The 11,751-nt window shown below is 37.9% G+C and overlaps 1 pseudogene; it reads right to left on the bottom strand.

Annotated features, from left to right (window-relative positions):
• Positions 1-10,511: 10,511 nt before the first annotated feature.
• On the bottom strand, positions 10,512-11,397 carry LOC124244564 (olfactory receptor 2T1-like; annotated as a pseudogene).
• Between the last annotated feature and the right edge of the window lie 354 nt (positions 11,398-11,751).

Below are 11,751 nucleotides of genomic sequence, written 5' to 3'. Positions count from 1 at the left end.
GAAATTTTTTAGTGGATAGAGTGCTCTTGGGTGAAAGTTTTTGTCTTTCAGAATTTTAAATATATCGTTCCACTCGCTCCTAGCCTGTAAAGTTTCTGAAACCTGATAGGAGTCTTTTGTAAGTTACTTTCTTCTGTATTGTTGCGCTTAATATTTTTTTTATTTCTCATTTACTTTTACAAGCTTTGCTACTATATTCCTTGGAGAAGGTCTTTTTACATTGATATAGTTAGGAGATCTATTAACTTCTTTCACTTGTATTTCCAGCTCCTTCCCCAGGTTTGGGAAGTTCTCAGCTATTATTTCTTTGAACAAGCTTTCTGCTACATTCTCCTTCTCTTTTCCCTCTTCAGTATCTAGAATCCTTATGTTGGATTTCCTAATTGAGTCAGCAATTTCTCAGTTAACTTCTTCCTTTCTTTTTAGTCTTAGTTCTCTCTCCTCCTCCATGTGAAGCACTTCCATATTTCTGTCCTCAAGACTGCTCATTTGCTTCTCCATAATGTCAGCACAATTGTTTAGGGAGTCCAAATTTTTACCCCATTCTTTGTTATTTTCATCTCCAACATTTTTTTTTGGTTCTTCTTTATAGTTTAATCTCTTTTGTGAAGAAATTATTGATTTCATTGAACTGTGCATCTGTATTTTCTGGTAACTCATTGAGTTTTTTATGATAGCTATTTTGAATTCTCTGTCAATTAGAATACAAATTTCTATGACTTCAGGATCGATTTCTGGGTACTTGTTAGTTTCCTTCTGGTCTGGAGATTTAATATATTTTTCATACTGCTTGATGGCATGGATTTGTACCTCCACATAGTAATAGCATCTAGCCACAGCTTTCACCTGCCTCCACTGGGTGGGTATTAAGACCTCTGTATTCTGAACCTGCTGTGAGTTGTGGCTTGTTCTCTCCAGCTGCTGACTGCTTTTCTATCTGTGTGGTGATCTGGATGACTGACTTAACTGGAGTGCCAGTTGAGGGCAGGAGTGCTTTCTTTCACCTGTGTGATCCTGGGGGTATTCTAACTGTGCTCTCACTATCTGTTCTCCTTGGGTGGTAGATTTATGAAGCCACCACCACAACAGCTTAGTCATCTCTGTGTGGGGCTTTCTCACAGGCTGTGAAGAAGCTTGGAGAGTGATGATGTTCCTGCACAGTGTTGTCCCTCCCACTTCTCTCAAAGCTACATGGTCTGGAGCCGAGGGTCACTGCCTTTGGGGGAAGGAGAGGAGATCTCCTTACCTCATTCCATTTCCTCTGTGGATTTCCTGCATGTCCACCTTCCAATGTATGGCTGAGTGTGTCTCTCAGACATCTTTTGTGTTGTGTGAATGTCTTCTGTTGGTATTTGAATGTCCTTTTCATTGTATCTTAGAGGGGAGAGCTCATTCGACCATGATGCTGATGTCACTCCAATGAATAACTTTTTATTAGAAAAATGAGTGAGAAAATCTGATTTAAATAATACCCGAGGACATCGTCTTCCAAAAGAGAGATGTTTATGCTTAAACCTGAAGTTTAATTATGCATATGTAGCTCTTTAGTTAAATAATCTTTTACCACACTTATAAACTAGTAGATTACTTGGGAAAAGAGCTTATATTAGCATCATATAGTTCTGCACTGTCAGGTATAGTAGCACAAGTCACATGAGGTTTTTGAGGCTCTGTAACATGCCTGTTCTGTAGGGAGATTTCCTGTAAGTACAAATTGCATTGAGAATCAAAGACAGTGTAAATACAGTATGTGATATATTTCATTATAATTTTATATTGACTACATGCTAAAATTATAATATTTTGTATATATTTGGTTAAATGACATAGATTGCAATCACTTTTATCTTCTTCTTTTTAGACATTTAATGTGACTACTAGGGAATTTAAAATTACTTTTGTGGTGTCCATCACATTTGTACTGGACATCACTAGTCTTGGAGCTTCCCCTTTCCTGAATATGGTTGCTCCAAAAAGCTCCATCTAACCAAGTCCCCTAGAATCGAATACAATCCAATTTACAAAGAATTGAGCAAAAAAATCAAGTATAATAGCAAACTAGGAAAAGTGACAGTGCTGCCTCTATATGCATTCATTGGCAAATGGTAGTAAGAAAACATAAATAACAGAGTGCTTAGTGGTACATAAATCTTAATTGATTTACTTTCCCCAACAACCTTATGAAACACTACACAATTACTTTATCCATTCAACAGATACAAAATGAGATCTAAACAGATAAAGAGACAGTCTCAGAGTCACATGACTCTAGTTAACAAGTGGCAGTCTAATCACTCTGTACTGTTTTTAAAATAATCCTAAGTAGATATCAATTCATTCACTCCACATATATTTCCTGGGGAACACTGTGTGAATCAAATTTTAAGCTATGAAAGGACCTAGAGGAATGTATAAAATATGGTCTCTGCCTTCAAGGAACCTAGTATTGAAGCAAATAAGAATGCTTATATGTTTTGCCACAGGTGCACTTTGCAAGTGGATTTAATTAGAATCTCTGGGGTTTTCACCCAGCTAGTATACAATGGAGAATATGCAAATGGCATAACCAGCAGAGAAGAGTTCAGTGGAAGTGACGGAACCTGAAGCCCTTTGGCTAGTTCACGAGAAATTCATCTATAACTATAAATATATATTACCAGCCAGCTTTTTATTGATGAGACCCACATTACATCCTTATACACTTTTCAGCTTTTTCATTCTTGAAGTATTGCTAGTTTCACATCAGGGCTTTTATTAGCTGTTTTCCTGATGGATATCTGTGTTCTGTTTCTCTTCTTTTCCTCCTCACTGTGTTAAACCCCTGGGGAAATTAAAAGCAAGCATTCAGCAGCAATCCTGATAATGAAGAGAGAGGGAAATGCCCACTCAGCCCTTCCCATCAGAAGTGTACTAACAGCAAGCTCCTTGGAGGGCTCTGTTCATTCTTTTCACCATAAATTCAGAGGATGCTATATGGTTATGGAGTCCAAACACAGCAACTGCCTTGGTCCACAGGGAATGGTAAATCCCACGAGGGACAAATGGGCCCCAAAACCTCTCTTTCACGGCACAAATAACCTTAGCTTTCATCCTCATGAATAGTCCTGGTGCTGAAACTCACTAATGAGGCCCTAGCCATCTCCCAGCATTCTTCACAAAGAGAAAGGGAGCTTTCAGCAGTTCCATAATTCCTCAATTTAAAAGCACTTTCCTCCCATTCTGTCAGTGTTGACTCATGCCCTGCATTTAATAAATTAAAGGAGGGCCAGGCTGGTGGCATAGTGGTTAAGTTCATGTAGTCTGCTTTGGTGGCCTGGGGTTTGCTGGTTCAGTTCCTGGGAGCAGACCTATGCACCACTTATCAAGCCATGCTGTGACCGATGTCCCATATACAAGTAGAAGAAGATGGGCACAGATGTTAGCTCACGGCCAATCTTCCTCAGCAAAAAGAGGAGCATTGACAGTGGATGTTAGCTCAGGGCTAATCTTCCTGAGAAAAAAATAAATGAATAAAAAAACAAAACAATTACAAAGCAATATAGCAACATCAAAGAATATTTGGAAAATAAGAAAATAGAAAGGAATCAACTTGAATATTCCATGCCCTCATGTAATAACTCTTTCTAAGTCTATACATAATTCTTTATCTAAGTATACTTTCAAATTTTTAATATATATACTATGAAATACCATTAAGTGTATGTTTTTCATGTAGGTATGCAGTCTTTACAAAGAATATTGTTAAGGTTAAGTGATTTAACATGCACTTACTTATTCCTCAATTGGTTGACATTCACGTTGCTTCCAACTTTTCTTATAATGTAAAATATGGTGGGATTAATTTTATGGGATAGGTCATGGAAGATGGATTATTCGGTCTGAAATCTGACTGACTACTGCCAGTCCTCTATTTGCTGAAGAAGGCTGATGCTGAGCTAACATCCATGCCCATCTTCCTCTACTTTATATGTGGGACACCTGCCTCAGGATGGCTTTTGCCAAGTGGTGCCAAGTCTACACCCGGGATCCAAACCAGTGAACCCCTGGCTGCCAAGAAGCACTTAACCGCTGCACCACCAGGCTGCCCCCCAAACATTTTAAAATATGATTTAGTCCAACTTATTTATCTGTTCTTTTTTTTGCCTCTGATTTTGGTTTCATATCCAAGAAATCTTTGCCAAATCAAATCTCATAAAGATTTCCTCTCTTTTCTTTTAAGAGTTTAGCCCTTACATTTTGGGCTTTGATACATTTTGAGTAAAATTGGAAAGTGTTCTTCAACTTTGTGTTTAATTTTCAAAATTGTTTTGGATATTTATGTTCCCTTGAGGTTACAAATGAATTTTAAAATGCTTGAAGCATCAGAGCCAGAAGCAAGTCTGTGGACTATTCTTCAAATTACAAGATATAAAAATGTAAATGGGGTTAGTTCATAGTTAAAATATCTTTTGCAACTTTGCAAAAGGAAGCATGGTTTATGTTACAAAAACATATGTCGCTTGAACAAATTGCCAGGGCTCTTGTCAATGATCTGAAGGTGACAATCACCAACAATTTTCCAGAACTGTCAACAGACATCAATATACTTATGAAAGATACCTAATAAATACCCAGCAGAATAAATACAAAGATACTCACAGATAGACAACTTACAGAGAAATTGTACATCAAAGACAAAGAGAAAAATTCAAAATGAACTACACAGGAAAGAAATTACCTAATGTAGTGACAGTTAAATTGAGAGCTGATTTCTCAACAGAAAATAAAGGAAGTCAAAAGATGAGGAATTATATCTTCAATAAACTGAGACATGGCAAGCCATAGCAGGGTCTTAATCACAGAAGTGACATCCTCTGATGTATTTTCACCTTAGCTGCTGCTGTGGAAATATCCCTTAGGGGTCTAAGACAAAGCCGGAGCCAATTTCAGAAATGGCTAGAGAGTAGATATAGTCTGAAAACAGAGCCAGCAAGGTTTGCTCACTGATTGGATATGGTATCAAGAGAAGAAAAAGTGTCAGGATAGCACCAAGAGCTCACATAGAGCAACTGGAAGGGAGGAGATGACTTCACTGGGCATAGGGAAGTCTATATATCTTCAAATTTGGTGAATAGAACATTAGAGAAGACAATTCGAAATCCAAGTGGCCATATTAGGTAAGTAGTTGGATGGATGGGTATAGAGTGCAGGAAGAAGTCTGGACTGGAGTTGTCACTGACTAGTTGCCCAGATGCCTGAGGAACTCAAGGGTGTGTTTGAAAGCGTTTAACTGTTTTTCCAAATTGTTTTTTTTTTCCTTTTGTTTTGTTAAGGAGATGCAATCACTAACCACCCTGAATCAGACCAAGCTCACCACAAGAACTATGCCTATGATTTTTGCCTTATTTAATGCTCTGGTCCCTCCAGGAGGATTCTAGGCCTTATTACAGTAGTCTGCATTGTATATGGAATCATGTTTTCCAACTGAGCTTGTGCAAGCAAATACGCACCTCTCCCTTTTCAATAGTCATTCCCCATCTGAGATAAATGTCCTTGCTTCCCTTTGTTTGGGGCGCCATGACTTTGGAGATGATTCTACATGGTCTCCAATTGCCGCACATATACTTTACTTTGTGAGGCAACTACTTCTGGTGCAGAGTGTGATTTAACTCACAAGGACGTGAACTCACTTTGGTTTCAGTAACAGAGTCATTGCTATACAGATATTATATGGATAAACCAAAAGCCTAAGTGAGCTTACCAGGGAAGAGGTATAGAAAATATGAGAAGAGGGCCAGTAACTGAGATGGGTGCACTGCAATATTAAGATGTGACCCTGAGGAAATGACACCAGAAATAAAATTAGAGATTTAAAAAAAAAACAAACTGTAATCTAGGAATAAAATCATTGCAATATAGGACACTTGAAGCCAAATGAACAAAAGCAAACAAAACATACGCATTCTCAGTTGATGTTCAAGTGCTGCTGATGGATCAAATGCAATGAAACCTGAGAATTAATTATTGAATTGATCCATATAGAGGTCACTGAAGCAATAGGCACAAATTCTCAATAGAGCTGGCACATGGAAAAAAAATGGAAGGGTAGGAATTGGGGACATCAAGAATAGAGAAACCTTTTGAAAAGTGTGATTGCAAAAGGGACAGAGATGCCACTGCAGATCAGAAACAAAGGAGGAGATTATCAGTACATTTTGCTGGGAAAATAGGTATATATGAAAAATGGAAATTTTGTCTCTCATACACCACAAATCTATTTTAGTTGTGTAAAGATGAAAATGTGAAAAATGAAAAACCTATGAAATTTTTAGAAGATAGGATATAATATCTTCAGTGACTTCAGGATCTGGAAGAATTACTTAAACAAGACAAAAAAAGATAGCATAAAGAAAAATATCGATAATTCCATGTATCTACAAACGATTTAAATACAAGGATAAGTCACAAACTAGAATATCATATAACAAACTAAAAACAAAATATCCAGCACATTTATTTAAAAATTCTTGTGTATCTATTAAAAAGGCAGAAATTTAATAACAAATGGGTAAAAGACTTGAATAGGCAATTTACAAAAGAGGAAATCTAAATGACTGGCAAACCAATAAAAGGTACTCAAACTTATCGGAATCAGATAAACAGATATTAAAACCAAATTGGGTGGTGAAATCTTGTGGCTTATAATAAATATTTATTTGGTCAATTGGATAACCAAAATATATATTTCTCGAATATATTTGATAGTCATCCACAGTTCCTGGCATACAGCTCTCAAAACCCTTGGAATTTCCTGCTTTTAGAATAATAGTTGTCCTTTTCTTATGTGAATGAGATGACTTTTGGAAGCACAGAAGGGTGGGGGCTGGCTGCCAGGAAAACCAGTCAGATGATCAGAGAATTAGAATTTTCAGTACTACCCCCTGATTTTTGAAGAGGAGAGGAGGGCTTGAGGTTGAATCAATTGCCAATGGCCAATGACAGTCAACCATGGTTACATAATGAAGCCTCCATAAAACCCCCAAGGAAAGTTCATTGCACTAGTTTTTTCAGAGAGCTGCCACATTGGGGAACCAGAACACTTCCACATACCACTGTACTAGGGCCCAAGCTCCATAATGACAGAAGCTCCTTTGCTTGAGACCCACCCTATGTATCACTTCATCTGGTTGTTGACATGCATCATTAGTGTTGCTATGCATCATAGTCCTCTGTAATGACACTAGTTTCAGGAAGTCAGAAATCTAGAAACTCTAAGCAAATAGCACTGTATTTGGACTTCAGAGTATATGAGCTTTGCTGTAAGACCCCAGTGAATGAGACTGGTCAAAACAGAAAGGAAAGGTGTCAAAACTTTATGAAATTTATAATTGGTGGGATTTAAATTTTTTAATGTGTGTCTACTTAAATTAATCTCGTAGACTAAACCAGTTTAAACAGTTAAATGAAATGGTCAATTATTTCAAACAAAAACTTAGCTCTAGTAGATAGCATCTGCACAACCACAGCAATCCATCTGTTAAGCGTATGTTAAAACAATCAAGAAATAGTCAGGTGGCTTCAAAACAGTGAGGGATTAGGTGACAGAAATAATGAAAATGAGGCAACATATTTGAAGATATTCTATTTTCTTATATCCCAACTTATTGCATTTATCCTTGTTTTTCATGAGGAAGTGTTTCTGCTCCCCTCCAAAGTACAGACTTCCAATGGGATTCCATAACCTCTTGCACCCGATTCATAGGTCTTCTTCTCGAAACATCCCTCTCTTTCTAGAATCACTGATTCCTCCTTCAACATCAGACTTTTCTTGTTAAAATTGAAAAAAGTGTTAACATTATCTATATTGAAAAAATAAAAATCTTCCTTTAACCACACATAACTCTCCATATATAAGTTCATCTTTCTTCTGATATTCAGAGAAAATTCCTGTAGTTTTCTCCAATTCATAAACCTCTTTCTGTCTTTAATCTACTTCATAGGGTGTTCTTCTCCATCACTTCATTGAAACTCCTCTGTGGAGAACAAAATGGACTATTAGCATGCCTACTCAGGTGATCAACTTTCTGTTTCACAATATTTGAACTATACCCAGTATTTCACATTGTGGACACCTCTCTTGTATTAGAAATACTGTTTTTTATAGATTTCTATTGCACCATCATCCTTCGAGTTTTCTAGATCTTTTCCATCCTTTTATTGCCATCTCTTAATTTCCCTTGACCCAGTTCTTCAGTTCTTTTCTCCTCTATCTACACAGTTCCTTCCTAGTTGATCTCTTTAATCTAACCCCCTGTATTTACATCCAGGTGCATCCCAATGACTCCTAAAACCTATCTTCACACCTAACAACTCAAAGTTATCCAGACAAAAATATCTAGCTTCTTATCTGACATTTTCACTTAGATATTCAATAGACATTTCCAACTTAACATGCTCAAAAAAACCTTAATTCTGTGCACGAACCTTGCTTTACTATCGTTTAACAAAAATATCTACCATCCACTTAATTGCTTAGCCCCAACAAGTGGGGGCTCTTCTTGATTCTCCTATTTTTCTCACACCCCACATTCTACTCATCATCAACTTCTATTATCCGTGCCCTAATAGTATTTCCTCAGTTATAGTACTTCTTATCATTTTCACTCCTAAAACTCTAACATATGCCAGGAGCCTCTCTCCTCAGAACCCATGAAAAGCCTCCAAAGATGTCTTCTTACTTTAATGCTTTTACCTACAGTCCATTTTCTATAAAGCAGCCAGAGTAACATCCTCAGCAAATTAGTCATGATCTGGCTTTCCTTTACTTGAAATTCATCAATGGCTTTTTACTGCAATGTAAGTAAAGTACCAACTTTACTTTAGTCATTGCTGCTACACACATTGTAGTTGTAATATAAGTTGTTTGCTTGCTTATTTGTTCTTTTTCTTTTTCTTTTCATTGTCTTTCCCACATTGGAATATAAACTTCTTACATGCAGGTAGTTTGACTATCTAGCTCATGGCTATGATGAATGAATGAGGAAGCTGTATCTGAAAGATGCAGTGCCCTTTCAAACACATTCCTTGAAATCCTGTGGTCTAGGGCATTAATTAAAACGTTTACCTTACAGAAGTCCCTTATGTCTCTGACCTCCACTGTTCTCATCTGTATAAATTAAAACTCAGAATAAGTGCTTCATTTTTTTATGAGGTTGTTAGTGGATGATAAACCTGATAGGGCATGTAAATATTCAGTTTTAGACAGATTGATCTATATGATTATAATTATAATCATTAATAATTTAATAAAGTCACCCCTTTGGTCCTCGATGAACTCCTTATATAATCAAATAGGACATGAAACATGATTTACCACATCCATTTTTTCCTCAATTCCAGGATCACTGGGCATCATGGATTTGAACCATGAGTTAATTTCTATTACCCGGCATATATGCTTAACTTTGATGACTGTGATATATTTGAAAATTAATTTTACTATCCTCCCAACCCATATGCCTGTGTGTTTCTCGAACATCTTAGAAACCCTCTCAGGCATTCAGTGCTCTCACATTGTCTTGTCTAGGGCAACATCCTTCACTCACATCCATCAATTTTATCTTACCTGTAGATTTTTCACAAATGTGTTACAAAGAAACAAAAGTTAAATACTGCATTTCTTCATAATTTTTTTTAAAAAAACACCTGATGATTCTAGTAAGTACAATGGCTTTTTGAGGAAATCATGTTCAGTGACTCTGCCTACCACCAGACAAATTAGAACACATAGGTAGCTACCCAACCATCTTCCTGAAAGACTGTGTCAGAGTATTATTCTAACACATACAAAAGATGATCTTTCTCTTATCCTTAGTGGTAAGCCAGAGTTACAGCATGGGATCACATACACAAAAAGTAACATCTTCCCTCCTGCACTCCTCAACAAGATCCATGTCATTTAAAATTGCATGTAGGGGCCGGCCTGGTGGTGCAGCAGTTAAGTTTGCATGCTCTGCTTCAGTGGCCCGGGGTTTGCCGCTTTGGATCCCAGGTGCAGACATGGCACGACTTGGCACACCATGCTGTGGTAGGCGTCCCACACATAAAGTAGAGGAAGATGGGCACGGATGTTAGCTCAGGGCCTGTCTTCCTCAGCAAAAATAGGAGGATTGGCAGCAGTTAGCTCAGGGCTAATCTTCCTCAAAAAAAAATTGCATGCAATTTATTTTACCTCTAAAAGATAAAATTGCCAAGCAAGAAATTTTAATTTGTGTTTCTGAAAACAATTGGACATTTATTTTGAATACTTGTGAACAGGGGAGGAGAAAGGGAAGACATAAGAAAGGAAAGAAGAGATAAAAGAAACCAAGAGGATAAATCTTTTATATTGACTTTTTGTTTTATCTGCACAGTTGAACACTACCCTCCCGTTTAATCCTTCATTGAGAGCATGGCCACACTGCTCACAGAGGCTTCCATTCACCAGCTATGTGAGAAGAAGCCAACTGTCAAAATACATCCCCTGACCCCCTTCATGTACCATTGAATCTGCCCAGTGCCCTCTTGAGAGCACCTGTCACAACCTTGTTCCTCAGACTATAGATGAAGATGTTCAGTATGGGCATGAGGATGGTGTAGAACACAGAGAAGACTTTGTCCTGGCCTGGCCTGGCCTGTGGTAAGAATGTGGCAGCATACATGGTGGCCCCATAGAACAAGGTCACTGATATCATGTGAGATGAGCAGGTGGTAAATGCTTTCTTCCTTTCTTTCATTGAGCTCATATGGTGAACTGTGGTCAGAATTTGGGCATAGGAGGCGATCACCACAGAGAAAGGAATCAGCAGCATCAAAACACAGCACACATACATCACTGTCTCATCAGAGCTGTGTCTTCACACACCAACTTCAGGACTGCAGATGCCTCACAGAAGAAATGGTTAAGCCCCTGAGAATTGCAGAAGGGGAAGCTCATGGTGATGTGGGTTACGTGAAAGCCATCCAAAGACCCCCCAAATCAGAAACCTGCTGGGATCATCCAACAGACCCATTGGCTGATGAGGACAGGATAGCAGAAAGGATGGAAGATGACCACATAGTGATCATAGGCCATGAGGCCCAGCGGGAAGAACTCAGCTCCCACAAGGGAGAGGTAGAGGAAATGCTGAGCTGTGCATCCCACAAAGGACATTGTCTTTTGACCCAGCAGGTAATCAACCAGCTTCTTGGGTAGCTTCTTGAGATGTACATCATGTCAATCAAGGAGAGGTTGCTAAGCAGGAAGTACATGGTGGTGTGGAGGCATGAGTCAGTACAGCTCAGGAAGATCAGGACCCTATTGTTCATCAGCATGGTGAAAAAGATGATAGAGATTATGGCAAAAAAGACAGAGATATCCCTTCTGTTGAACAGACCCATGAAGGTGAAATATCTAGAGGTTGTAATATACCCTTGCGTTGAACCCCTGATGGCTCTGCTGTGACCTAAAATTTTCCAAATAAAATGATTACATATTCACAATTAACATAACCATATATGGGTTGATTTTTAGGCAGTGAACTTCTAAAAGTTGGAAGAAAACATTTAACAGTTACTTTGGCACTGATGCCTAGCAACTAATCTATTCTAGAATGTTTTTAAGTAAAATTGATCATTTAAAATCCATAATTTCTTAAATACCTTAGACAAGATGATGCCAGCAGATGTTATTGTGCTACATGATACACATAACAACACCTAGGCGTGCGTATCATGCTATTTTGCAGGTAAACA

Source organism: Equus quagga, chromosome 9 (genome assembly GCF_021613505.1).
Source record: "Equus quagga isolate Etosha38 chromosome 9, UCLA_HA_Equagga_1.0, whole genome shotgun sequence".
Lineage (NCBI taxonomy): Eukaryota > Metazoa > Chordata > Mammalia > Perissodactyla > Equidae > Equus > Equus quagga.
This window is presented reverse-complemented; position numbering and strand designations above follow the sequence as displayed.